The following is a 27,828-nucleotide window of genomic DNA, read 5'->3' on the forward strand; positions in this document are numbered from 1 at the left end:
TGTGCTGGGCACTGCTGGGTACCAGTGGAGAGTATGTGTGTATGGAAGGGGGAGGAATGCTAAAGAAATAGAACACTCATTCCCTGAGCTCTCTGAGCCAAGCTGGAGCGGGAGGCCTGGGGCGTAGTGGGTAATTAGCATGGACTCGGGAATCAGACGGTCCAGGCTTGATTCCTGGTTCCGCCACTGACTTCCATTGTGATCTTGGACAAGCTACTTAATCCCTGTGGGTCTTCATTTTACTGTATTAAGTTAGATGATGTATATAGAGCACAGGGCCAGAGTAAGTGCTCAATACATATTAGTTGTTTTCATTTTTGGAAAGTAAAGATGTTCACCAGAAATAGCTCAGTAAAAGGTAAAGCGCTTATGATCAAGCAGGACCTCTGTCCAGTTCAGGCCCTCATCACCTCTTACCAGATACTATCTGATTAAATGCTCAGAACAACTCCAGGAGGAAGTTAGTCTCATTTTACAAATAATGTAACTCTGGTTTGGGAATGTAAAATAACTTGGCAAAGTTCACAGAACTGGGAACGTGGCAGAGTCCACATTCAAACTAGAGCCCCAAGCACTTATTCTTCCTATTGCAAGTCAGAGTGGGTAAGGGGCAGCATATAGTTGGGAGAGGGCCCAAAGCACTTCACTTAAGGCTATGGTTGCCTCTATAGAAAGTATGTTGTTTGTATTGGGCTTATATGTTTATTTTGTTTAATTAGCAAATATATCTCTAGGGCTTCCTATTGGGTGTTCTAAGCACCCTATGTTAGTAACTCATTTATCTTCACAAGAGCCTATAAGGTGGGCACTGTATTATTCCCATTTTACAGATGTGGAAATTGAGACACAGAGAGGTTAAGCAAATTTCCCAAGGTCACACAGCTAGAGAATAGTGGAAGCAGGGTTCACACTTGCTTCTTCGGCTCCAGAGACAATGCTTTTAACCACTGTCTACACTGCCCTTTCAGGGTGGTGGTAGAATGGCTGTTGAAGTGTGTGGATGGGAGAAAGGGGAGAGGATTAACACCCGCCCTCACATGCCACCCTTTGGTGCTATTGCTGCAATAAGCCCTGAGTAATTTGACAATATAAGGTGAATGGCAGGATGGTGCTGTTTAGCCCTGGGATTCTCTCAGTCAACAGCTTCTCATCTCTGGCCCACTTCCTGAAAACTCTTTGCGTCTCAGCTTTGGAAACCCTTTGAGCACAAAGAGCTCATTTCCTGTGGCCGGGAAGGACGGGACGAGTTCCTGATGACACTCATCTCCCTCATTAAGGCACTCATAAAAGTGTTTCAAGAAGCCTGACTTATGGCTCCGCTGTTTGTCAAGATCCCTTCTGCAAGGAGCCACTCCGGTAATTTGGTGCTAGGAGATATGCAGGAGAAACCAGCTCCTTTGAGTCAGGGAATTATTTATGATCCTAAGAAGAGAGGATGTCATTTGGAGAGATAACAAGCCTTCACAGCACAACAGGCTGTTTAATATGCCACAAGGGATGAGAGACAGCTCCTGAATCCCAAAGCCAGCTAGGAAACCTTGAGAAATTCTGTACATGGGTTATCTGTTCCTATGTGTCAATAACAGCTAACAATTATGGAGGTTGTACCTCTGAGCCAGGGCTTGTGCTAAGTAATTTTTACATACGAATCCATTTAATTCTCACACCATTCCTATCCTATTTTACAAATGAGGACATTAAGGCACAGAGATGTAACCTGCCCAAGTTCACACAGTTAGCCAAGTCAGGTTTTTAGCCTATTTAGGTCTGCCTCCAAGTTTGGGCTCTTGAACATCCAACAACACAACGTAGGAGGAAATTGGGTTTTAAGTCAGACCAGTAAGGTGAAATGTACATATATGCAAAAATTACATTTGTTAATCCCTTAAAATGCCTATAAAGTTTAGTATATTTGGTTTGAGGCATTATTATTTTGTCCAATAATTAGAGAACCACTGAGCTAAACTAAAGGAAGGAGCAGAAGGAAAGTCTAAATGCAGATGCCTATGCTTTTAAACAATTCAGTCTTAGGCGAACGATCAAATCCCTAGGGGTAAAATGAAGAGCTGAGAATTATAGTGTCCTTAACCCACTTGCGGGGGTGACTCTATTTTCTTTTAATATTTAGCCTCTGTGACCTTAACACATATCACCTGTCATGTGATATTTTACAGGATTAAGAGAGAACATGGACACATCTTATGAGGAGAGGAGAGAAAGTTCTGTTAGAGAAGGGGTTCTAAAGTCCAAGTCTAAATTAAATGAGCCTGGTACAATGAGACTCGACAAGACTAGCTTTGGAGCCAGATAAACCTGGATTTGAACCCTCATCTTCTACTTCCTAGCTGTGTAACCTTGGGCAATTTGCTTAACTTCCCAAAGCCTCAGTTTCTCAAAGTGTAAAATGGTCATAGCAATACCATCATGTTGAGAAGACTGAATTTAAAAGTTTATAAAGTAGCAAGCTTGAGTGTAAATCATAGTAATTACGCAGTAGTTCTTAATAGCTGTTTGACCAAAGACAGGTCACCATCACCTCTCTGGGCCTCATTTCTCCTCATCTGCTATTTAGCCGAAATTGTTCTGCCTACTAACCTCAAAGGTCATTGTAAGGAAACACTAAAACACTGTACAAAGTTTCTATAAGGATTTTCTCAGCTACTTGGTACACCTGGAATTGTGAGGAGGTGCTGGGAGACCCCTGCTGGAGAAAATAACTGAGGAGAGTCTGGGGGCCTGAAGTCAGAAATGGGCTCAGATCTCCAGTTCTGTCATTCAGTGTGGCTGTGTGACTTTGGGTGAGTGACCTACCGTCCCTGAGCCTCCTCTTTCCCTTCTATCAAGTGGGGTTAATAGTCCCGACATCACAGGGTTATCCCGAGAATCATATTCTGCAGAAAAGTGTTAGGCACGTGGTAAATGCACGATAAATGTCTGCTGAATCTGAATCCTTCTGAGAGGAGCCAAATTCAGCCCCTCTCCTTCCGCGGCGTGCGAAACGTGCGGATGCCTCCACAAGGAGCTCAGGTAGGGGAGATGCTCTGTGCCTCCCCACTCCCCCGCCCTCCCAGCCGTTGCCGTGGCCACCGGTTCAGGCCCGGAGCAGCACCTGGGCGTGTTCAGCCCAATCCCCGCCTTTCCAGAATGACCATTGGCTGGAGACGCCACGTGATGCACGCTGGTATGCTAATATATGGTAATCGCCCCCACGCCCCTCCTCCCCAGGCCTTGGCCGAGTAGCCAGCAGGGTGCGCGGCGCCGAGCCGAGGGGGCGGGCTGAGGGGCGGCCCCCGGGAGAGAGCGGCCAGGTGGAGGAGGAGCGCGAACGCGACCGCAGGTAACGGGCGGGCGCGTGCGCGCTGGGGCCGGCTCGCGGCGGACTTGCAGCGCGCGGGGCACTTGGGCCGCAGCTCTGCCGGCTTAACCCTTTGGGCACCCAGCTGTCACGGCCGGGCTGGGCCGCGCGGGGCGGGGCATTGCCGTGGGCACCGGCCGGCAGGCGGCGGCGGCCCGACCCGGGATCCGCGGTGGAGGCCGAGCAGCCCAGACCGGCGGATCGACCGGCCGCAGCGCGCCCGGGGGCCGAGACGCAGCCGAGGCTAGGGCTGCGGGGCAGCTCCGAGGCCAGGGCTTGCGGGAGGCTGCGGGGTAGCTGCTGAAGTACCGGCACTCGCGCTGTTTCTCGGGTCGCCGAGCCCCTCCCGCGCAGAGGCCCGAGCCTCAGCAGCCCGTGGCCTTGCGCGGCCTGCGTCTCCTCCGCGCATCCCGCAGAGTGCGAGGAGACCCAGGGGTCGGGCCTGACCTCGGCGCCCCCTCCCCAGCCGCGACCTGACAGTCCAGCCGCCGGCACTTTTGACCCGGAGTCAAGCTGGGGCCCCGGTGGGACGAAGGCAAGAGTGGTGCTTGGGGGCCACCAGCCAAGGGACCTGGGGATTGTCGGTGCAGGGAGGAGCGGACAATCCCCTAAAGGAAAGGCAGGCCCCACGATTTGCCAGGTTTCAGAAGGAGGGATGCCCAAGAAAGGCACTGGCCCCTTGTTTTCTGTGCTGGGTGATGACCTGACACTCATGGGAAAAGGTCACTGCTGGACACCTGGATCGGGTCTGTCATGTCCAGAGGAAGCGGCTGTTTTGCGTGAGTTTCTAACAAATTTTTTATAAGGCCAGGATTAAATTCATCTTTCTCCCTCATCCTCCTCCGAGGTCTGCTACAGAAGTGTGTTCTTTTAATTACCCACCCCCCTCACCACCAATTCACTAAGATTGGTGGCAGCATTAGGCTTACAGTGTAATTTAGCTTTCACTACAATAGAAATGGTAGGATGGGCCATGTGCCACTAATATTAAGCTTGCCCTGGGAGCTTCTCGGAAGTGTGTGTGTGTGGGAGGGGGGATGTTTCTATCACCAGTGCAGAGGAAAAACTGGCTAATGTGCCAGTGATATCAGTAGAATTTCCTTTATGAGGCTAAAGTCCTTTCTTCTAAATCAAGGAAGAATGTGGTTACACATGCAAAGTACCAGGAACCAATTTGATTTTTGCAAGTGAAGTGCAAATTGCACTTTCATGTTGCTCTTGATGTCTTTTATCACACAACAACAAACTCTTGCTGTTTGCCAGGCACTCTGCTATGTCTTGGGGATGCAAAGATGAATAAGATAATTAGTCCTTGTCCTCAAAGAAACAGTGGGAGAAACAGAAATAAAATTGCCAGTAAAAGTGATAACAGCATAATAGATGTGTACATAAAGAAGCACAGAGGAGGGAACAATTAGCTGTCTGAGAGGATCCAGGAAGGCTTTCCAGAGAAAAACATGTTTAAGGTCTTGAAGGATGAATAGGAGTTTGCCTTGCAGAGAATATTGGGAAGAACAGGAAGGGCAGCCAAAGCAGAGGAAACTGTGAATACAGACACTTAAGGAGCATGGTATCTCTAGGCAATGGCTTTATAGTGCAGCCATGGCCTTTTTCCTTTCTCGATAAAGTAACCTAGAATTTCTAATTCCCACCACATTTTCCAGTGAAAATGCGGCTGTAGCTCCAAGGTAGAGGGGTGGAAAACTGGGCATAGGTATGGCGCTAGAGGCATCATCCCAGGAGGGCAAATCTAAACCATACAATAAGGGAGTAATATGGGTCATACCCAGGGAAGCCATGCTGAATGTCAAATCTGTGAGGTCAGATTTGTGAGACCTTGGGAAATGAGTAAGCAGATCAGAAGCTGGAAGGATCTGGACTGTGATATGGGTCAGGACAAGCAGTTTGGGACTGAGACCATGAATCATGCAGAGGTGATAGAACTTGCTGTTAGTGGTGCCAGCCCTGGAGAGCGGGGGCTGGATCTGACAGCTTAAAGCAACTGCAGAAAAGGACAGCACCATCTCTTCAATAGACTATTTCCAGTACTTCCTTCTTTCTGTTCTCTTTCCCTCCTTACTATTATCGTCTTTTGATCCAGTTTCCACTCGTGACTCACTTTTACTAGGCTTCTTTTACTAAGGTCTTAGCTACCAGAGCAAAGAAAATCCTGTTCTGCTGCCTTAGCCTCCACTTCTAGAACTATAGATAGTCCATTTTACCTCATAAGCCATCAATTCAGCCAGCCTATTTTTACTTCCTGACCATTTGGAAACAGAACAAGGATGGGCCCAGAGGCGGTAAAGTAGACCTCATCCCCAAAACTCACCTAATGTTTGATTCAGATAACAGCCTTTTAGCTTTGCTTGAACCAAAATTTATTTTTAGAATGGATCATGGTGAATTTTTGGCAAATACCCCATCTTGAACTCAATTACAGATCAAGCCTCATAAAGAACGTGACACTGGGGGGATATGCCTAATGTGGTCTGCTGAGATTGACAATTCCTAAGTGCTGGAGAATCACGGGTGCTATTTAAGCAGTCTTCTCAATCAGCATGTTTACTGAGCACCTGCTTGTGTGTAAATACTGTGCTGTATTTGTGCTTTGGAAGAGATAGGAAAATGAGAGGGATAGTGTAGTCCGGGGATTATTCTCAGCTAAACAAGGATTCAGATCCCAGTTCTATCAGTTACTTGCTGTGTGACTTGGACATGTTATTTGACTTTGTTTCTTTATCTGTAATAATGCCACCTACTTCGTATACTTGTGAGGATTCAGCGTAAAGCAATTCTTCTGTAAATTTTCAAAGTGCTAAAGGTATGATATTATAGGAGTTGAAAAAAGAGAAAGATCATTGTGGACTATGATTATCCAGGAAGGCTTTTTTCAGAGACATGGTGGATTTTGTTATATAGAGAAGGAAAGTGGGAGGGATTTCTAGATGGGGAAAAAAATGTTCATAAAACACAGGACCGGAATATGGAAGAAAGTTTTCAGGGGTCAGTTGATAAAACTGACCAATGTGGCAAGATCAGAAGGTTTAACTAAAGAAGTTGTAAGATTGGAAGGGTTGCTTGAAGCCAGATTTTAACAGGCATTAATGCTTAACTAAGGAGTTAGAACTTTATCCCGTATGATGGAAAGTCTGAAGATGTTTGGTTAGGGAAGTGTGTGCTTATAAAAGTAGTATTTTATGAAGATTCTCAACAACAATGTGGAGAATAAACTTTAGTAGGGATAGAAAGAACTGTACAACCAATTAGAAGGTTATTTGAATAGTTTAGATATGAGGGGGATAAGGGGATGAATTCGGGTGATGGCAGTGAAAATAGAAAGAGATAGGTTCAATGAGTATTATAAAGGAAACATGAAAGGACTCTGACTGATAGATATGGAGGACAAGAAATTAGGAAGAATCAAATGTAGCCTTGAACATAGGTGACAAGATCAACAGAAATAGGACAGACAGAAAGAAAAGGCAGTTCGGGAGAGAAGAGGAAAAGCCAAGTGCTAGATCTCTTGAGGTGATACTGGAATTTATAAGTGGATGGATCCCCAAAATATTTGGAACTGGTGGGGGGGCCTAGTGTTCAAAAGAGAGAAGTCAGAGAGTCTTATACGTAGGTAATAATTGAAGCCATGAGATTAGCTTAGTTCCCACTTAGTTGTTAGCGGTATAACAGCATAGAAATAGAGGTGTAGAGGACCAAGGCTGGAAAGTGGAGATTGCCCACATGCAGGGAGGTAGGAAGAAGAAATGGGGTCAGTATGGTGAAAAATAAGGAATATCAGAGAAGCAGAAGAACCATCTCATTTATTCACCCAAAGAATGAATTCTCTTCACGATCATTTATTTATGTACCTGATAGATGCAAGGCCTATTAGACATGCTCTTAGCCGTGAGGGTATAGTATCGCAGAAGTGAAGCAAAGAGAGGGTTTCGAGCTGGAGGGATTGGTCAGCAGTATGAAATGTTACAGAAAAAGTTGCGAAATGTCCATTATATCCCAACAGGGATCATTGGTGACTTTTTGAAAATAATAGCTTCAATTCCATGGGGGATGGCCATAGGGATATTAAATGCCAGATTAAAGAGGATGGGGTCATGAGATGTGGGTAAGAAATGGAGACAGCATGTAGATCACCCTTTGTATGTTTGGCAGTAAAAGGAAAAGAGAGAAATAAGAAAGAGGTTAGAGAAGGCGGAACAGTCAAGCAAAAGATTTGCTGTTCCCTACCTGCTTCATTAATTTAGTTGCCCTAATATATCATTCTCATTCTTTCATATCCTTGATAGCAGTTCAGCAATTCATTTCTTAAACTTACTGCTTTGAGATTTACCTGCACGTTTCATTTAACAATAATAAGATAGCTACCATTTATGGAGTGCTTACTGTGTGTTAAGCACTTTGTATACATTCTATTCATTATCCCATTTAATCCTCACAGTACAGGATTACAGCCATACAACCTCTTGGAAACATGGAGCGGCTAAATAAACTGCCTATGATTGCATACTTTTTTAAATAAATTTATTTATTTATTTATTTTTGGCTGCATTGGGTCTTCGTTGCTGCACACGGGCTTTCTCTAGTTGCAGCGAGCGGGGACTACTCTTCATTGTGGTGCGCGGGCTTCCCATTGCGGTGGCTTCTCTTGTTGCGGAGCTTGGGCTCTAGGCGCGCGGGCTTCAGTAGTTGTGGCACACAGGCTTCAGTAGTTGTGGCTCGCGGGCTCTAGGGCACAGGCTCAGTAGTTGTGGCACATGGGCTTAGTTGCTCCACGTCATGTGGGATCTTCCCAGACTGGGGATCAAACCTGTGTCCCCTGCATTGACAGGCAGATTCTTAACCACTGCACCACCAGGGAAGTCCCTGCTCACATAAGTAATGAGGGGCAAAGATGGAATTTGGACCCAGCTCTGACTCTCAAGCTCAACGAAAGGACCATACTATGCTGTCCCTGAAGGCAGGGCCAACTTCATGGCTATGTGACCTGTGTCGCCTCCCAGGGCCCTGCATTTATAAGGGCTCCACACTCAGTTTAATGCTCTGTTGTTGCTGTCTTGAAATTCTTAATAATTTTTTAACAAGGGGACCTGCTGTTTCGTTTTGCACTGGGCCCCACAAATTATGGAACCAGTTCTACCCGAAGGTATCAATATTCCCTCCTAAAGCTGGGAAAACATTTTGTGCTGTGTAATTCCTTTTATTTGCATAGCCTAAAGTCCTTGCTGCCTCATAGTACATGATCACATTTTCCTGTCTTCTCATTTTGGACTCCTGGTATAAAGGGCAAAAGGGGGATATTTGGAATTTCAAGTATAGAGCCAGTATGAAGAGTAGAGAATAAAGAGGCAAGGAATTATTTACCCAGAATGGCTTCTGGAAACTCACCCATCATATCATGAGAGAATTATTGGATAGAGTTACTGTCCTGATTGTGTTGTTACTCCCAATTTAAATAAGAAATGGTTAATTTCTATTTCTTGGGTAGTCACATGTTCCCAATTGGTAGGAAGCTAGGAAGACCATTTCTCAACCTACTGAAACAGAAATTGGGGTTGAACAGGTATAATACAAATTGCCCTGATCTGATGCCTTTTTAGCCAGACTGGTGCCCATACCAGGGACTGTCCAGCAGGTTTGAACCATGTGGCTCTGTTCACCACATTTGCCTTGAATGTTCATGTCCCACTCTTCCCTTTTTGGCCCATTCTATTCCTTCATCTACCTGTATGGATCATGAAAACGAGAAGCGCTTAATTCTCCATATTGTCTCTCACTTTTGCTTTATAATCACTACTTGGAACTGACAACAAACTAAGTTTTTCTGGTTTTCATGGTTATTGCTCTCTCAAAAATAGCATTTACTCATCCCCAGGCTCCTCCCACTCCGGGTCTCTCTGAGTAATCATTTGACCAGGTGCTGACCAAGTCCTGACACCACTTGATACTAGCTGACCACATGACCAAGTCCTAACACCTAGATTCCTTTGCATAGGTTATCAGGCAAGATTGAGTTTTTGTTGCCATCACCAGCGTCATTCACATCCCAGAATAAGAGTGCTTACTCTCACTTTCTGTCCCCATCATGGATCAGGTGAGCCTAAGAATATGTGAGATTAAAAATATGAAGAGGGCTTCCCTGGTGACGCAGTGGTTGAGAGTCTGCCTGCCGATGCAGGGGACACGGGTTCGTGCCCCGGTCTGGGAAGATCCCACATGCCGCGGAGCGGCTAGGCCCGTGAGCCATGGCCACTGAGCCTGCGCGTCCAGAGCCTGTGCTCCGCGGCGGGAGAGGCCACAACAGTGAGAGGCCCGTGTACCGCAAAAATAAATAAATAAATAAAATAAAAATATGAAGAAATTTAGAGTATGCCCTATGGTGTACATCATGAAAGCGTCTAAGCAGCCAGGTGTTCTCTGTGGTCTCCTATTTGTGCTGCTGGCAGAGCCTCCATAAGGCTCTGTAGTAGTCATTGCTATGGAAAAATTATCAAATTTATCAGCTTAAAACAACAAACTTCTGTGTCTTTTAAGATTTAAGTATTGTGGGGCTTCCCTGGTGGCCCAGTGGTTGAGAGTCCACCTGTCAATGCAGGGGACTCGGGTTCGAGCTCTGGTCCAGGAAGATCCCACATGCCGCGGAGCAACTAAGCCCGTGCGCCACAACTACTGAGCCTGCGCTCTAGAGCCTGTGAGCCACAACTACTGAGCCCAAGTGCCACAACTACTGAAGCCCACGCGCCTAGAGCCCCTGCCCTGCAACAAGAGAAGCCACCGCGATGAGAAGCCCGCGCACCGCAACAAAGACGCAATGCAGCCAAAAATAAAATAAAAAGATAAATAAATTAAAAAAGAAAAGGTTCAAGTGTTACATCTCAGAAGCATTTCCCAACTCACTTTTAATGAATTAGTATCCTTCCTCTCTGATCTTCTGCTACGCTTTAACATCTCATTATAGCACTTACCACATTGTTGTAATTGCTAAGGACTCTGTCTTTTCCTATCCATAGCTTCAATTCCTAAAACTGTTCTTTGAACATAGCAGATACTCAATAAATGGTTGTTGAATATACTTAAGAATGGCTTGTACCTTTATATACTTTTTACTCTATTCTTTAGAAAATATATGTATACTGTGAAGTAACTGGCTTTATGCCCTACGATAAATACAGCCTTCATCTCCCTATCTAGAAGCTCATGTATCATGGTTGTTGAAGGTGTAAAGAAAACATCGTAGAAATCAAAGCCTTCTTGACTTGCCAGCTTACCTTCTCCAAGGAGGACTTCTTGAGCCTGTTTCTGTCTGTAAGTCCCTGCTCCATCCATACTCTGAAACCAATTCTGGCCCTTGTAGGAAATTATATAATGAGTCCCTAGCCCAAAGATACTTGATTCAATAACGAAGCCAACATTGGTTCGCTAGCTAAATATCTTTATGTAGGCAGGATCTGGGTCTGACTTATCCACTGCTATATTCCCAGCACCAAGCACTGTTAGATGCTCAATAAATACTTGGCGAATGAATTAATGATGCTCCATTCTCAATATTCATATCCCATTCCTTCACCCAGGTCCTGAGCTCTGATCACCCAGAATCTTAGGCCCGAGTTCATCATTTCACAGGGCTCAGACTTTCTGTGTTGGTCCTTGACTTATCTCTTCCTGCACCTTATCACAGCTGATCTTGCTTAACTCAGAACTAAGTAAGGTACCTCTTCCTCTCTTGATCTTCCTATCTAATAATATTGGCCAGATGCCCTTTAGGAGAATCTTCTTTTCCTTACCTATAGCCAGAAATATCCAGCATGCATATTTGATGTGTTTTAAAATTTTTGAACTGAAGAGAATTACATTCAGTTTTGGCCAAAAGCCGAGTTCCAAGATTTTGTAAGTCTGTTCAACTGATTAACTTGTAAGCTTCAGCAGTTCAATGCAAATTAGTTTTTATACCAACCGGCAAATCAAGGGAGGGGAGGGAATTAAGTGAGTGTGTAAATATGGTTACCAGGGAAACTTTTCCTGACAGAAGAGGGAACCTCACAGGAATTTGTGCAGGCCCAAGAAACCAATGTAACCTGACCTTTCTGTGTTCCCTTTCTGATGGGGGAAGAGAAGGACATAGAAACCATGGGTACAGATAAAGGTGGCTTTAGGCTTTTCTAGAGACTTGAGGAGTTAAGTTCTCCCTCTTGAAGCGGGACTGAATATTTTCTCTAGGGGAAAGGTGACTATTATAAGGCACCCGTTCCTTCTGAGGAAACATCTGGAAATGCGGAGCTTCTCTGAAGCTGTCTGTGAAATAGTTTTCATTCATTCAACAAATATTTATCCAGCAGGGAATATGCCTATAAGAGTTGGAGAACAATATGAGGTTATTGTACTGCACCTAGTGGATGTTCCTTAAATTTTGTCTAAATTAATTTTTTGAGTGGAGGGTGATATGGAGTTAAATATTTAATGCTTTTTTAAAGCATAAATTTCTGTAGAAAAAGCATAAACACAATTGTATCTTCTGCCGCATCTCTATTCCCGGATGATCACTCCTGAGAAGAACCTAACTCGTTGATCCATAAAGCCACACCCCAAGGTGGATGTCATCTAGTGACAGTGTCCTCTAAATTGTAGGTGTCGTACAGTGAAGGACAGATCCATCTCCACAAATCCATCTCCTTGATGGCCCAGATCACAAGAGAACCTTCTGATTTTAGCTAAAAACGGTGGGTGGTTTAAGGTCTATTCTTGGCTGTAAAATGCATTTGGATTGAAATGTGCAACACTGCCCCATACCCGAGGCCTACTGTTCAGTGTCTCTTTTTATACTTGAATATACTGGAGTTTTGTACTGTACACGGTGCCTTTCACTGGGCTGCAGAGAAGCAGTAGAGGGTCATGGTTAACAGCACAGACAGGAGAGCCCGCCCTGCCTCTACCCTTCATTAGCTGTGATCTTCACAGCCCTTCAAATCTTCACCCTCTTTGTGTTCCATCTTCTTGTGTATATGGAGATAATAATAGTACCTGCCTGGAAGGATTGTAGAATTAAACAAGTTAATACGTGTGAGGTGCATAGTAAGTACCTTTTACTATTTCCTGTGACCTCCTGGATATAGGGTCGATTGCATTTCAGGGAGGAGACTGTTGAGATACAGAAAGGTATGATAACTTCCCCAAAGTTGTACACTAAATTTGGGCTCAGATGATTTTCATCCTTAATTTAGCACTGAAAATTCCCATTCTACGTAGTAAGAGACAGAGAAAATGAGAATTAGAGTATGAAAGAGGAACTTGGCTTTTGGAGCATTTTGAAATAGGGGTTACTTCACAGAAGATGGGGACACTAAAGTGTATGAAGATGAAATTGCTTTCTCAAAGGCACAATGAGTGTGAGAAATGGTTGGGAATAATATAAGATAGGGACTATCATACTGGGTCAGGCCTGTAGTATATCCAGCCTCAAAATCTGTCTCTGATCATGGTAACAAGGGACAATTAGAGGGGAGTATTGTAGCTGCCATCAAGATAAAACCTTCTAATTATAGGGATGGACCTACCCATCCCTAAGTGTCTTTTAGTATCCTGCCATGTCTTGTTCACCCAAGTATTTAAGCTTTATTTCTACTTTTGGTCTTTAAAATCTGTTCGTTTTTTCCACGCACACTTTTAAAGCTTCTGTACCCACATACTAATAGCTAGGGATATGAAGAAGACTCGAACCCAGTCCTGGCAGCCCAGAAGTTTATGAGGGAAGACAGACATGGAAATATCGATTATGGTATCGTACTTAGTGCCATAATAGAAGTAGAGACAAGGTGTTTTGAAAGCTTAGAGGGGGGATCACCTAGCTCTGCTTAGAAGTGTCACCTTCTGGAGAAAGATACATTTGAGATGAGGAGTCCCTCAGGCAGACAGAGCACCTCAGAGAGGAGGGGCGGCATGTGCAAAGGTGGGGCGTGTGTGTGAGAGCATAGTACACATGGGGGGTTCCAGTAACCCCACATGACGGGAGCATGACGTATGACTCGGGCAGGGGCGGAAACAGGCTGAAAAGTAGGTCGGCGTCAAACACAGAAGGCTGGTTTCCAGGCTAAGGAATTGGGACTTCGTGTCAGAGGCCATGGGGAGCTGTTGAAGCGTTTCAGGAGAAACGTGATCAGATTCTTTTCAGAGCTTCACATCCCCAGTGTGGAGGCTGGTTTGGACAGGAGTGAGACAGGAGACAGAACCCTGGGATGAGAAGGGAACCTCTAGCTCAGCTTCTCCTCTACTGCCAGTATTTTTACTATTGCATATGTACATTTACATTCGTTCCTTCAACCCAGATTTATTGATGACATGCAGGGTACTGGGCTAACTGCTAGGGATGTAAGATCAACAACCATCCGTATCTTGGAATGGCTTGCAGTGTTTTCTTTGTCCTGAACCAAAGCTTTCTTGAGTTTTGAGCTTTCCTGGTCTATCTTCTACTTCATCTCAGTCCCAGTGCTGGTGTCTGGGGTGTAAAAAGGAGTTGGTGTGTGTTTATCTTGTCTGTACTCTTCATCATTTACTGTCCCCATCATACCTCCTTCCTCTCAATCCTCTCATCTCTCCAGAGCGCAAAGTTCCAATCATTTAATGAATTCCTGTAGAAAATGAATCTATTACATCCCTTTTTTAGACTTTGCTATTTAAATTCTTAACTTTCTCTTGTTTCCCCCAAACCTCAAGTGCTGTATGTTAGCACCCTTGGTCACACATTAAACTCTTTGGACCCTACTTCCTGTCCTTTACTGGCTTATAAAATCCTTACTTTCTTCATTCTTCTTTTCTTGTTTCCTCAAAGATGTACATACCAGAATTGCAGATTGCATTATTGACTTTGCTTTTTCTTTGTGGTGTTAGGGCCTTTCACCCATGAGATCACAGTCCTTAAAGGGAAAACTCCTCTACCCCTGAAAATTAATAAATTGAAGATGAGACGATATTTCTATTTGTAATAGAATAGAAGATAGAGTTTTATGAGAAAGAGTAGTATTTATTACATAATAATAAATTATGATTATAATTTACCGAGTACTTATTACATATGCTAATTTCCATGCTAGGACATTATGTGAGTTCTTATTTAATCCTCACAGCAACTGTAGGAGGCAGGTACTCTTATTACTCCCATTTTACAGGTGAAGAAACTGGCTCCAAAGGGTGAAATGATTCGTCCACCGTCATATCACTAATACAGGCAGGTCTCGAACTCAGGCCTGTCTGATTCCAGAAGCGAAGTTTACACTGCTGTGTAGTGCAGTGTAAACGTGCAGGGTCTGAGAGGGGGTACCACGGTCATTAAGAGTGAGCCAATTATTTTCAACCTTCCTTTAGTTATAACTATCATCATCAAATCTAGTTTCTTCCAATTTTCTTGATTTTAATAGTCATTTTAATAAGCTATTTTATTTGGATCACAAAACGGCACAATAAGTTTCTAGTAACATTCGCCCCTCCGCAAAAAGTCTGTAATGTTTATCATAATTTTAAAGGTTTGAGTTTGCATGTTATGTTATAGAGGTGTTATAGTTCACTGTGGATGCTATGCTGACAGTTTTGGGACCTACCTCCAGGTGGATAGATTGTGCCTTGGAATATATTTGCATATCCTAACAGGTTTGTTTTAGAGAGAACTAAATGTCCTTTCTAAAAAAATTTTTTTTAATTTTTATTATAGTATAGTTGATTAACAATGTTGTTTATGGGCTTCCCTGGTGACGCAGTGGTTGAGAGTCTGCCTGCCGATGCATGGGACACGGGTTCGTGCCCCGGTCCGGGAAGATCCCACATGCCGCGGAGCGGCTGGGCCCGTGAGCCATGGCCGCTGAGCCTGCGCGTCTGGAGCCTGTGCTCCGCAACGGGAGAGGCCACAGCAGTGAGAGGCCCGCGTACCGCAAAAAAAAAAAAAAAAAAAAAAAATGTTGTTTATGTTGTATTTCCACACAAGATCAATCTACCCCGGTGATGAGTGTAGCAGGCTGAATGATGGCTACCCAAAGATAATTAGGTCCTAATCCCTGGAACCTATAAACAATACTTGTAAGGAAAAAGGGTCTTTGCAAGTGTGATTAAGTTAATGATCTTGACATGGACGATTATTCTGGATATCTGAATGGTCCCTAAATGCAATCACACATGTCCTTATAAGAGAGAAGCAGAGGGAGAGTTGACACACACAGGAGATAACATAACCACAGAAGCAGAGATTAGGGTGATGCGACCACAAGCAAAGGAAAGCTGGCAGCCACTAGAAAGTGGAAGCGTCCAGGAATGGATTCTCCCTGAGAATTTCCAGTGGTGTGGCCTTGCCAACCCCTTGATTTTATCCCAGTAAAACTGATATTGAACTTATGGCTTCCAGGACTATGAGACAATGAATTTCTGTTGTTTTAAGCCACAGAGTGGTAGTTTGTTATGCCAGCCACAGGGAATTAATATAAGGGGAATAGTTACCTCTTGTACTACTTAGTTCATTTTGAGGGCAAATATCATGACTTAATAAAGGTGACAACCAACTAATATAATGTGTATGATAATAATTATTTCAGCAAAAACTTGTGTAGTGCTTACTATGTGCGAGGCACTATTATAAGCATTTAAATGTATTTACTCATTCAGTCTTCATAACAACCACATGAGGAGGTTTCTATCATTATCTCCATTTATAAATGGGAGCTTTGAAGCACAGAAAAGTTAGGTAACTTGACCAAAGTTATATAACTAGTAAGCAGTGGGTCTAGGACCTGAACTCAGGCACTCTAGCTCCAAAAGTCCACTTTGCACTTGGGAGGCATTCAACAAAGGACACTGGGACAATGTCTAAAGCCTTTTCAAGCCTCTGGCCGCTTCCTCTCCATGTTTTCTGCTGTGTTCACTGCATTTGTCTTCCTCCATGTGTTGTGTTGTTTGTCTTCCTCCATGTCCTTTATCTTTAATATCTTTTCTGTTTTAAAAAATATCCCTGTGTGGTTTTGGTATTAGAGTACTTCAGGTCTCCTAAAAGAGTAGGTAAGAGTTTCCTTTTTCTATTTTCTGGAAGAGTTTATATAGAATTGGTATTATTTCTTTCTTGAATCTTTAGTAGAATTCACCAATAAAACCATCTGGTCCTGGAGTTTGCTTTGTGGAAAGGTTTTAACCAAGGATTCAGGCTCTTTGCTAAATAAAGGGCTCTTTAGGTTATCTGTTTTTTCTTGAGTGAGCTCTAATAGCTTGTGTCTTTCAAGTTATTTGTCCATTTCCCCTAAGTTGTTTACTTTACTGTCACAAAGTTCATGATATTACCTTATTATCCTTCTAATGTCTGCAGAATCTCTTTCATTCCTATTATTGATAATGTGCCTTCTCTCTTTTATTTTTCTCGTCAGTCTGACTAGAGGTTTATCCATTTTATTGATCTTTTCAAAGAACAAGCTTTTCATTTTGTTGATTTTTTTCTCTATAGTTTTTCTGCTTTCTATTTCATTGATTTCCACTCTAGTTAATGTAGAAGCTGAAATTAATAATTTGAGATCTTTTCTAATATAGATGTTTAATGCTCTAAAATTTCTTCTGAGTAATGCTTTAGCTATATCCTATAAATTTTGATATGAAATGTTTTTCATTTCATTTGGTTCAAAATATTTTCTAATTTCCCTTGTGATTTCTCCTTTGACCCAGGGATTACTTTGAAATGTGTTGTTTTGTTTCCAAATAATAAGATTTTCTTAATAGCTTTCTATTATTGATTTCCAATATAATTCTTGTTCAAGACTTCTGTATCTTTATTAATTTTTCTGACTACTTGTTTTACCAAGTACTAGGACAGGAGAATTGAAATTTCTAAAAGTGTAAATTTTTCTTTTCCCCTTTTTAGTTCTATCGGTTGTAGCGTCATGTGTTTTGAAATTCTGACGCTGAGTGTATACACATTTAGGATCGTAGGTCCTCTTGATGAAATCACTTTAAAATAATCTTCTTTTTCCCTGGTAATATTCTTTGTTCTGAAGTCTACATTGCCCTATATTGATTTGGTCACTGCAGCTTTCCTATGGTTTTTGTTTACATGATATATCTTTTCCACCCTTTTACTTTGTGTGTGTGTGTGTGTGGTACGCGGGCCTCTCACTGCTGCGGCCTCTCCCGTTGCGGAGCACAGGCTCCGGACACGCAGGCCCAGTGGCCATGGCTCACGGGCCCAGCCACTCCGCGGCACGCGCGATCCTCCCGGACGGGGTCACGAACCCGTGCCCCCTGCATCGGCAGGCAGACTCTCAACCACTGTGCCACCAGGGAAGCCCCACCCTTTTACTTTTAACCTATATATATATATGTGTGTGTGTGTATGTGTGTGTGTGTGTGTGTGTGTGTAAATATATATATAAGTATATATATGTCTTTTTTTTTAATTGGGGTATAGTTGTTTTACAATGTTGTGTTAGTTTCTACTGTACAGTGGAGTTCCCTGTGCTATACAGCAGATTCTCATTAGTTATCTATTTCATACATATTAGTTAGTATATGTTTGTCAATCCTAATGTCCCAACTCATCCAACCCCCTCCTTTCCCCACTTGATGTCCATACATTTGTTCTCTACGTCTGTGTCTCTATTTCTGCCTTGCAAACGGGTTCATCTGTACCATTTTTCTAGATTCCACATTTATGCATTAATATACGATATTTGTTTTTCTGACGTACTTCACTCTGTGTGACAGTCTCTAGGTCCATCCACGTCTCTACAAATGACCCAATTTCGTTCCTTTTATGGCTGAGTAATATTCCATTGTATATATGTACCACAGCTTCTTTATCCATTCGTCTGTCGAATGGCCATCATCAAAAAATCTACAAACAATAAATGCTGGAGAGGGTGTGGAGAAAAGAGGACCCTCTTGCACTGTTGGTGGGAATGTGAATTGATACAGCCACTATGGAGAACAGTATGGAGGTTCCTTAAAAAACTAAAAATAGAATTACCATATGACCCAGCAATCCTTAAAAAGCTAAAAATAGAATTACCATATGACCCAGCAATCCCACTACTGGGCATATACCCAGAGAAAACCATAACTCAAAAAGACACATGCGCCCCAGTGTTCATTGCAACACTATTTACAATAGCCAGGTCATGGAAGCAACCTATATCTCTTTATTTTTAAAGTGGGTTTCCTTTAGAAAGCATTTAGTTGGGTCTTCCTTTCTAATCCAGTATGAAAATTTCTGCCTTTTAATTGGAATGTTTAAACAATTTACATTTATTATAATTATTGATATTTCTATTTATCCCATCTGTTCTTTGTTCCTTTTTTCTCTTTTTTGCCCAACTTTGGATTATTTACATTTCTTATTTATGACTTCATTGTATCTTTATGATCGGTTTATTGCCTATGTCTTTGTTTTATCTTTTTTAGTAGTTGCTTTCATGTTTATGATATACATCTTTAACTGATCCTTGTTTATCCTCAAATAATATTAAATCACTTTATGTATAGGGTAGAACTTTAAAACTATATACTTCCATTTATCCCCTCCTGTCCTTCGCACTATTATTATATATTTTATTTAATATGTTATTTTTGTGTTAAATAATCAGTTAACTTTTCAAAATAAGAAAACATGACTTTTTTATTTATCCACTTATTTATTGTTTGGACACCCTTTTTTTCCTTTGTGTTTCCATCTTTTATCAATTTCCTTTAGCCTAAAGAACTTCTTTTAATATATTTGGTAGTTCAGGTATGACAGAATTAATTCTTTCAGTGTTTTTCTGTTTTAAAAGTTCTATTTTACCTTCATTTTGAGAGAGATTTTTGCTGAGTAAAGAATTCTCAGTTGGTGGGTTTTTTCCCTCTAGGGCTTTAAAGATGTCTATTCATTGCCCACTGGCTTGAATACTTTATGATAAGAAATATGCTTTAATTTTTACCTTTGGTCCTCTGTAATGTGTCTTTTTTCTCTGGCTGCTTTTAAGATTTTCTTTTTATCATTTTGGCAATTTGATTATGATGTTCCTTGGAATTGTTTTCTTCATATTTATTCTTCTTGGATTTGAGCTCCTTGGATCTATGGGTTTATAATTTTCATCAAATTTGGAAAAATTGTAGCCATTATTTCTTCAAATTTTTTTTCTGTCCCCTTCCTCTCCAGATCTCTTTTCTTTCAAAAACTCCAAATTCATGAATGTTATATTGCTTGATATTGTCCCACAGACCACTGATGCTTTGTTCATTTTTATTCTGTCTAATGTCTATCTGTGCTTCATTTTGGATAGTTTCTAATATGGTGTCTTTAAGTTTACTGATCTTTCCTTCTGAAGTTCCTATTCTATTGTTAATCTAATTCAGTGTATTTGTAATTTCAGATGTTATAGTATAGTCTCCAGATGTTTAAGTTTTTTTACATTTCCTTTCTCTTGTCCTCGTGTTTGTTTTCCTCTACTTTGTGTGGAACATATTTATTAAAGGTGTTTTAATATCCCTGTCTGCTAGTTCTTCCATCCTTGTCATTTCTGGGTATGTTTTTATTTATATTGTTTTCTCCTGGTTAATGAGTTTCTTTTCCTGCCTGGTAATTTTTTATTGGATACTGGACATGGTTAATTTTATATTCTTGGTTGCTATATTTTGCTTTGGAACGTAGTTAAGTTACCTGGAATCAGCTGGATCCTTTCAGGGATTGCTTTTAAGCTTTGTTATGGTGGGTCCAAAGCAGTCTTTATTCTAGGACTAATATAGCTCCCACTGCTATGACAATACCCTTCTGAAGATTCTATCTAATTCCTTAAATGTTACAAGGTCTTTCTACTCTGACTGATGTGAACACAAACTATTCCCAGCCCTGTGTGAACTCTGGGAATTGTTCTCCTAACTCCTTTATAGTAGTGTTGAGTAGTTTCCTCTCATGAGTGTGAAAATTTGTACTCGACCAAAGATTCCAAGGAGGCCTGTCTATAAATATAACTGTGGAGTGTGTGCCTCTCTGTCTCTTTCTCCTTCTCTCTGTTCAGCACCCTTCTCTGTGGTTCTCTGTTTCACAAATTCTAGCCATTTTGACCTCCTGGATCTCTCATCTCAGTCTCTTCAGCCCAGTGAGACCACTGAGCTCTGTTTGGGTTCCCTGTCCCTGCGATGCATCCTGGAAACTCCTCCAGGCAATAAGCTGACACAATCTCAGGGCTCACTTTGTTTCTTTTTTCTTAGATCACAGGCCTGTATTGTCTGTCAGCCAGCGTCCGAAAGACATTGCTTTATGTATTTTGTCCCGTTTTTTAGTTTTTTGAGGCAGGAGGGTCCCTGTTTCCCCAGTTTTTAAGTGAAAGTCTCTAACATCTTTTCTAGGGACTTTACATATTGATTGTAGGTTCCTTTCTTTAAAGAAACTCTGTCACTTCAGACACGGTTTTTGGATAGTTAAAAAGCAGATCTGTATTTAAAGTAACAAAGTCGTACATCTAGATAAATCAAAATAGTGTTTAGGGGATTTAGAGACTAATTCATTGTTATTAGAATGGCAGGGAGTCAAAAAGGAATTTCCAAATAGGGCTGAGGCTGCCCAGATGGTGATTTACTGAGGTTCCATGGTTGTACAGAGCTGTAACCAGCTCAGTCTTGGCTTTAATAAGCCCTTTAACTGCCCTACTATCTGTTTAAATTCCTTCTTTATCGATGGTCTTCAGTGTTTAAATGTTCAGTTTCATGCCTCATCCGAATGTTCAAACAAGGAGTAAAACAGTCGGAACCATTGAGGTGAAGATCAAAACTACAGTGAGAAGGTCAGACAAAGAAAACGCTAATAGTGTTTAAACTGTGGAACCCTCCACCAACTACTGACCCAGAATTAATATTTTTCTCGAAGTCCTTGCTGCCCACACTGAAAATAAGTGAAGCCAATTACAACAGTCTAGCCTTGGGCCAGGTTATGGGCAATAAATCAAGCTCAACTATTAACCTTTCGTGTGTGTGTGTGTGTGTGAGAGAGAGAGAGAGAGAGAGAGAGAGAGCACGCTAGCGAACATGGTGGCAGGGGTGGGGGTAATACATGTGCAAATATACATGCTCACATATTTATTTAGCATCTTACATGTGCCAGGCATCTTATTTAATCTTCACAATAACCCTATAAGTTTGGGTTTTAGGTATTACATATTAGGTATTCAGTGAAAAAGCTGAGATCCAGAGATACCAAATGACTTGTTCAAGTTTTTCCACCACACCATGCTACTTCTCGCAATGCCATACTGTATTCCCCTCAGTAGCACCATAATTCTGTTGTCAGTAGGCCATAAACACAGCCTTGGGCCATTCATGTTGCAATCATGTACTCTGGGCCACAAGAGGCATTGTAAGACAGAGTTGGATGGATAATCGGTATCTTTCATTAGAAAAAGAATTTAAAGTTCATAATTTACGTAGAGTAGAACAAAACAACAATAAGGCAATAAGGACAGTATATTATTTTCCATATAGGCCAATTTAACCGAAAAAGCGTGATACATTCGTAATACCATACCACCTGTCACTCAGAGACAGACCTTTTAGTTTGAGGTTGTAGTCACTATTAGCAAAGCCTGGCAGTGTTTGCAACTCTGTCTTTTAAACTTATGATCTTCATAAAGAGGCTTCATATTTGAGATTGCTGTCATGGAGTGGTTTTTCTGTGGTTGTTTTCCAGCTACACCAAGTTCATATAATTTTATCTGCTTTGCTGGCAGCTTCCTTGATTTAGCTCATGACGAAGCTACCTCAGTCTCCTGCTGTAGTTTTCTCTGCCTATGCCCTCTCCAGTGTTGGTAGACTGGCTGTATTTCAAGACTTCAGTATTTGATAGTAGGTTCAATAAATACTTGTAATTTAGCAATGCTAGTTATCCTATTATTCTTGCTATTTCTGGTACAACTTTGATTATAACTACTTAAAACTCCATATGTAAAGTCCCTGATGATAACCCAAGCTTCTTCTTTAAAGACATAAATGCTACCAGTCTTTACTTTGTCTTATGGATATCGGTGCCTTACTTTTGAAGTCTACACCAGTTTTTAAAATTCTGTTTTTGAATTTGTCAGTGAACATGCTGTCCTTCACATACAAGAATGATGGTCCTGATGCATCATAGTACTCTTTCGAGTTTCGTTTTCTACTACTAGAGATAAGCTGCACTGAACTTGAGCGTGTGCAACTTATCTGGGTAGGGGCTGGGTAGGGTACATATATCTGAGCTGTATTAGCGAGGTTCTTTCCAGTGTGAAATGCCCTAGCCTGTATAAGGATTAGATCTACAGCTTTGATTTTATTAGACAATCAGCATTCATGCTTTTTATAGAGAGAGTGAGGACTAGAATTCACATCTTATTTTTTTCTACTCCTTCACGAAAATTTAGGGTGAAGCTACTGGTAATCGAATAGAAGAAGAGAAATGACGTTAGTGTTTGGGTATCTGTGTATAGTAACACCTTGATTATTAAGTGACCGTATAAGTAATAGTTTAGAGGAACGCTCCAGGGCCAGACTACCTGGGTTTGAATTCTGGCTCCTCTGTTACTATTTGAGTCACTTTGGTCAAGTTACTTTACCTCTTTCTGTCGTTGTATCCTGTGACTTTGATAAATTCACTTTAGTGCTAATAGGGTTTTTTGGTAGACTCCTTAGGACTTTCTACAAATACAATCATGTTGTCTTCAAATAAATACAATATTACTTTTTCCTTTCCAATCTCTATGCCTTTTTTCCTGATTTATCTAGAACCTCCAGTATAATATTGAATAGACAATTGAATTGTCGTTACCGGTCTTAGGGAGAACACATTTGGTCTTTCACTAAATAAATATGATGTTAGCTGTAGGTTTTTGTTACGTGTCCTTTATCAAATTGGGGAAGTTTTCTTCTATTCCTAGTTTACTTACAGTTGTCGCGATTGGGTATTGAATTTTGTCAAATGCTTTATCTTCATCTATAGTGATCATCATATGATCATCTTTATTGTATTAATCTGGTGATTTCCACTGATTGATTTTTGAATGTTAAATTTTTTCTTAATGTAAAAACAAGGAAATAGAGATATTCCATACATATTTCTGTGCATTTTGGGGGGAACTGACAATATCTTAAGGTAATTTAAAATCTCTAGGCTTATTCCCTAGTTGTCTCTCAATTATAAAACTATATGTTAAAGACATAATAATCAACAGTAATACACCTTTTGAGGGGTAAACAAATGATTATATTGAGTCTTCCTGATTGATGATTTAAATATATTTTAGTGAAATCTGAATCAGTGTAAGGATAATATAGTATTTATGCTGACTTCCTGATCATTAACTTCTCCCATAATCCACAGAAAAATAATCTTAACTCTTTTGAGATCTTATCTTTTAAAGAAATGAATATACTAGATAATGAAGCTAGCTAATACATAATTGTTGAGAAGTAGTTCACTGCATATTTAGAAATTATTTTGGAGTAGTAATCATAATAAACAGAAGTTTCCAAGTAAAGAAAGTCTTGGTTCTTCATTAGGTGATAAAGAAAAAGAGGACCCCCATAGTTGGTGCCTTGATTTATCATGCTTGCTTTTTAACCATGACCATAATATCATGTTCATTCTCTTTATAGGAAGGTATTTTTATTGTTTGTTACTAGGTACTTCTGGGGCTGCTTTATTATAGTGCCTGCTATTTTTGTAAAGAAGCCATTCAAATATAATAAGAGTGATTCATCCCCTCCTACTGCCAGTTCCAGTCCCACAAATGGAAAAGCACTGAGGGGGACCTTGGCTGATTTAATCTTCCATTAAGGTTCTATTTGCATAGCCCATGGTCTCTAAAGGCTTAGTCTGCCGTTGCCTCAACCGACCTTTTGTACAAATAAAATTGAATGAAACAGATGAGTGAATAAGTGTGTCTGGAGAGCAGCCCCGGAGTCTCACTGCCCCCGCTCACGTGCAGAGCAGTGTTTCCCAGCCCTCACTGCACACACAGGGCCCGTGGGGTGAAACCCGATGAGGTGCTCTCATCGACTCCTTTACAGGATTGGCCTTTTCAGCCTCAAGAAGCAGCATGACCCGTTCCATTCAGCTGCTGCTCTCAGCCCATTCTTCAGCTTCTCCTCTCACGTTCCCATGGAGGGAGGCTCTGGGCTCGTCCTGCACATGCTCCCTGAGCGAGTCATTCACAAAGACAGTCTGCTCTCCAAGGCAAAGCTGCAGTCAGTGAGGCAGCAGACAAGGAGCCATGCCAGCCAGAGGGGGAAAGGAAGACACACTGAAGATGGCATCAGTGCAGTCATCCCACAGGGGCTTGAACTGAGCTTGGATGTTTTTCCTGGAAATTCCAGCTTGTTCCAGGCATTTGTTTTCTCTGTAAAGGAGCGAGGGCAGGTATGATTCCCTCCAGGCAGGAGAGGCAAATAAGCCTTATTGAGCAGCACTGCACAGAATTACTAAGTATAGAACAGACCAGCCTTCTAGGAACAATACATGAAGTCATCATAACAGTAACTTTCCCCTTGGGTATTCTCACAAAATATTTTTATCTAGTTTGGGTATAAGAGATAACATAATGCCATAAGGATAGTTTAAAATGCAGATTACTTGGAGGTTTCCCTGGTGGCACAGTGGTTAAGAGTCCGCCTGCTGATGCAGGGGACACGGCTTCGTGCCCTGGTCCGGGAAGATCCCACATGCTGCGGAGTGGCTGGGCCCGTGGGCCATGGCCGCTGAGCCTGCACGTCCGGAGCCTGTGCTCCGCAACTGGAGAGGCCACAGCAGTGAGAGGCCCACGTACCGCAAAAAAAAAAAAAAAAAAAAAGATTATTTGGTCGAAAATAATCACATTTGAAATATGTGATATTTTGTTACTGTTATGTGGGTAAATTTCTGGATTTTAGCAATCTGTTTTCAGTTCAACAAATACATGTATTGTGAGCCACCTACCCACTGCTGATGGCTAAATGTTACTCTTTATGCTGGGCGGCGAGAAAAGCTGTGTATGAACTGAGCATGACAAAAAGATGGAATTAGGAGACTGTAGACGTCTCTGCTAATTAGATGGACTGGACCTAGAAACGGCTGGTGTGAGGTGGTGGATTAGACGTATCCATAAGGGAAAGGAACTCTATTTTATATCAATCAATTTTTTCTTATTATAAAAAGAATATATTTTCATTCTAGAAGATTGGTGCTGGGGTAGGGGGTGGTGTGGATAAGCAAAGCCAAGGGAAAAACCCCTGCTATCCCACCACCCCAAAGTGATGCCGTTAACATTTTATTTTAGATCCTTCAGCGAGTATATGAGGGAGGTCTGACTTGTAAGCTGGACATCGCTGAACAGTATCAGACTCCGTATTTGTATTTACCTACTCATGCATCCTTGCACTCTGATTAAATCCTCAAACTTGATGTAAAGTCGTTTTCATTACACACATCCCTGTAAAGCAGATGTGCAAATACCAAATTCACACAATTCAAACTGTTATTTTCTTTTTCGGTTAATGTTTCAAATATGTTATCCCTTCAGCTTATAAACAGAGTCTGACAGAATGTGACCAAAATAAACTAGTTGATTACCTTGCTCTTCTGTTTAAAAGTACTCTAGTGGCTTCTCATCCCTCTTAATCTAGGAATTTTCATCTCTGGTAGTGGTGGGCTAGATAGTTAGAACCACTGAGGACAGCTCTAAAGGTTGAGAGAAATATTCTTTTTAATTTTCTTAAATGTATTGAAGAGCTAACAAAATAGCAAGATTTGTAGACCTGAGTCAAAATCTAGGGTAAAGCAAGGACCCAGAGATGTAAGCTGAGCACTCAAAGCCTCCTTTTCCCTAAAGACATTTGCTAATCTGGAAGAAATATCTGTGAAATCAAACTGGGTTGTTGGTAGCCTTACAGGGCAAGAATCAAAACCTAGGTAAGAAATCTAATAAGCCCTCCCCTTTGTAAGCTGGGACCATGAAGAGCTATACCTTCAGAGTAAGAGTAAAGTGAAAGTAAACCAGCCCTGGAGCAGTTCAGACTTGTTGACACAGGTGGTCCAGAGAACCTCAAACTTTTATTAACTCAGACCAGAATGAATACTAGTCATGTCCCCTGGTGCCTGGCAGAAGCAAAGGAAAATCCTTTCTGGAGGATTGTGCCATTATCCTAAGGACTCAATCTCAAAAATGATTTTTTTTCCAAGTATAATGACCAGTAGTCAAAGATACTTAGTTCCAAAAAATAACAGGCTACCCTGAGTAATAACCAATAGAGAGAGCAGACAACACAAAGTCCCACAAAAACTTCAGGTAGGGGTTCCCTGGAGGCGCAGTGGTTGAGAGTCCGCCTGCCGATGCAGGGGACACAGGTTCGTGCCCCGGTCCGGGAAGATCCCACATGCCGTGGAGCGGCTGGGCCCGTGAGCCATGGCCGCTGAGCCTGCGTGTCCGGAGCCTGTGCTCCACAATGGGAGAGGCCACAACAGTGAGAGGCCCGCGTACCGCAGAAAAAAAAAAACAAAACTTCAGATATTGCGGTTATTAGGCAGACTCTAAAACAACTGTGTTGACTACATTTAAAGGGTTTTTTTAATGAGCTTGAAAATATCTGCAGGAACAGGAATCTATAAAACATGTTGTAAAAGATTGGAAAAAGAACTAAATAGAACTTCCAAAACTGAAAAATACAATAACCGAAATTAAGAACTCAGTGAACATATTAATCAACAGATTATACACAGCTGAGGAGAGAACTGAACAGTAGATCTAAAGGACGTAACCAGAATGCGAGAGGAGATAAAATGATAGAACATATACAAGATAGGATAAGAGACATAAAGGATAGAATAAGCCCTAACATGCTTTTAATAAGAATCCCAGATGGTGAGGAGAAGCAGTTTGGGACAGAGGCATATTTGAAGAGATGATGGCTGCGAATTTTCTCAAACTGACATAAAACACCAATCCATAGATTCAAGAAGCCTAATGAGTCTCAAGCTAGCAAATGAAAAGAAATACACTCTTAAAATACATCATTGTAAACCTGCAGATAACCAGAGACAAATCTGTGATAAATAAATAGATTATCATCAGAGAAGTAGCAGTTAGGCTGATGGCTGATTTCTCAGCATCAACAATGGAAGCCAGAAGACCAAGGCTTCCATAATTCTTTCTGCAGATTGTTTGCTTTCCAAGGACCTCCTGCCAGCAAGTTAGTGGAGGCAAAATTCTAGTCCTCATTCCAGTCACCAGAACCTGTGCCTCACTCTGAGCTGCTTCTGCCCAGAGAAAGGGGTGCATTTTTCTAATTCTCACAAAGATATCTTCCACTTGCCAAGCCATGTGCCAGTGGGGCAGCATCTACCTACAGGAGGTACCCTGTTTTAACTTGTGTAAATCACCAGAGGAGCTAGCAGGGGTTCTGCAGAAGAAAGTAAAATAACTTCATGTGCCTCTTCTAGTTTTGAAGCTACACATTCTTCCTTTCAGTGGGCCCAG

At 41.7% G+C, this 27,828-nt stretch overlaps 1 protein-coding gene across 5 annotated transcripts in view; it reads left to right on the top strand.

Moving 5' to 3' along the window:
• The first annotated feature begins 3,233 nt into the window (after positions 1–3,233).
• The window catches only part of PHC2 (polyhomeotic homolog 2), a 102,600-nt gene continuing 78,005 nt past the window's right edge, over positions 3,234–27,828 (top strand). Inside the window, exon 1 of one of the 5 annotated variants that reach the window (XM_060308176.1) lies at positions 3,234–3,337. The gene's annotated coding sequence lies outside the window, so the exon portion shown is untranslated. Of the gene's footprint in view, positions 3,338–3,511; positions 4,135–12,018; positions 12,085–27,828 lie in introns of those variants that run through there. The other 4 variants (XM_060308172.2, XM_030870220.3, XM_060308199.2 and 1 more) reach the window with 4 other exon arrangements.

The sequence above is a fragment of the Globicephala melas genome, chromosome 1 (assembly GCF_963455315.2).
Source record: "Globicephala melas chromosome 1, mGloMel1.2, whole genome shotgun sequence".
In the NCBI taxonomy this organism is placed as follows: domain Eukaryota; kingdom Metazoa; phylum Chordata; class Mammalia; order Artiodactyla; family Delphinidae; genus Globicephala; species Globicephala melas.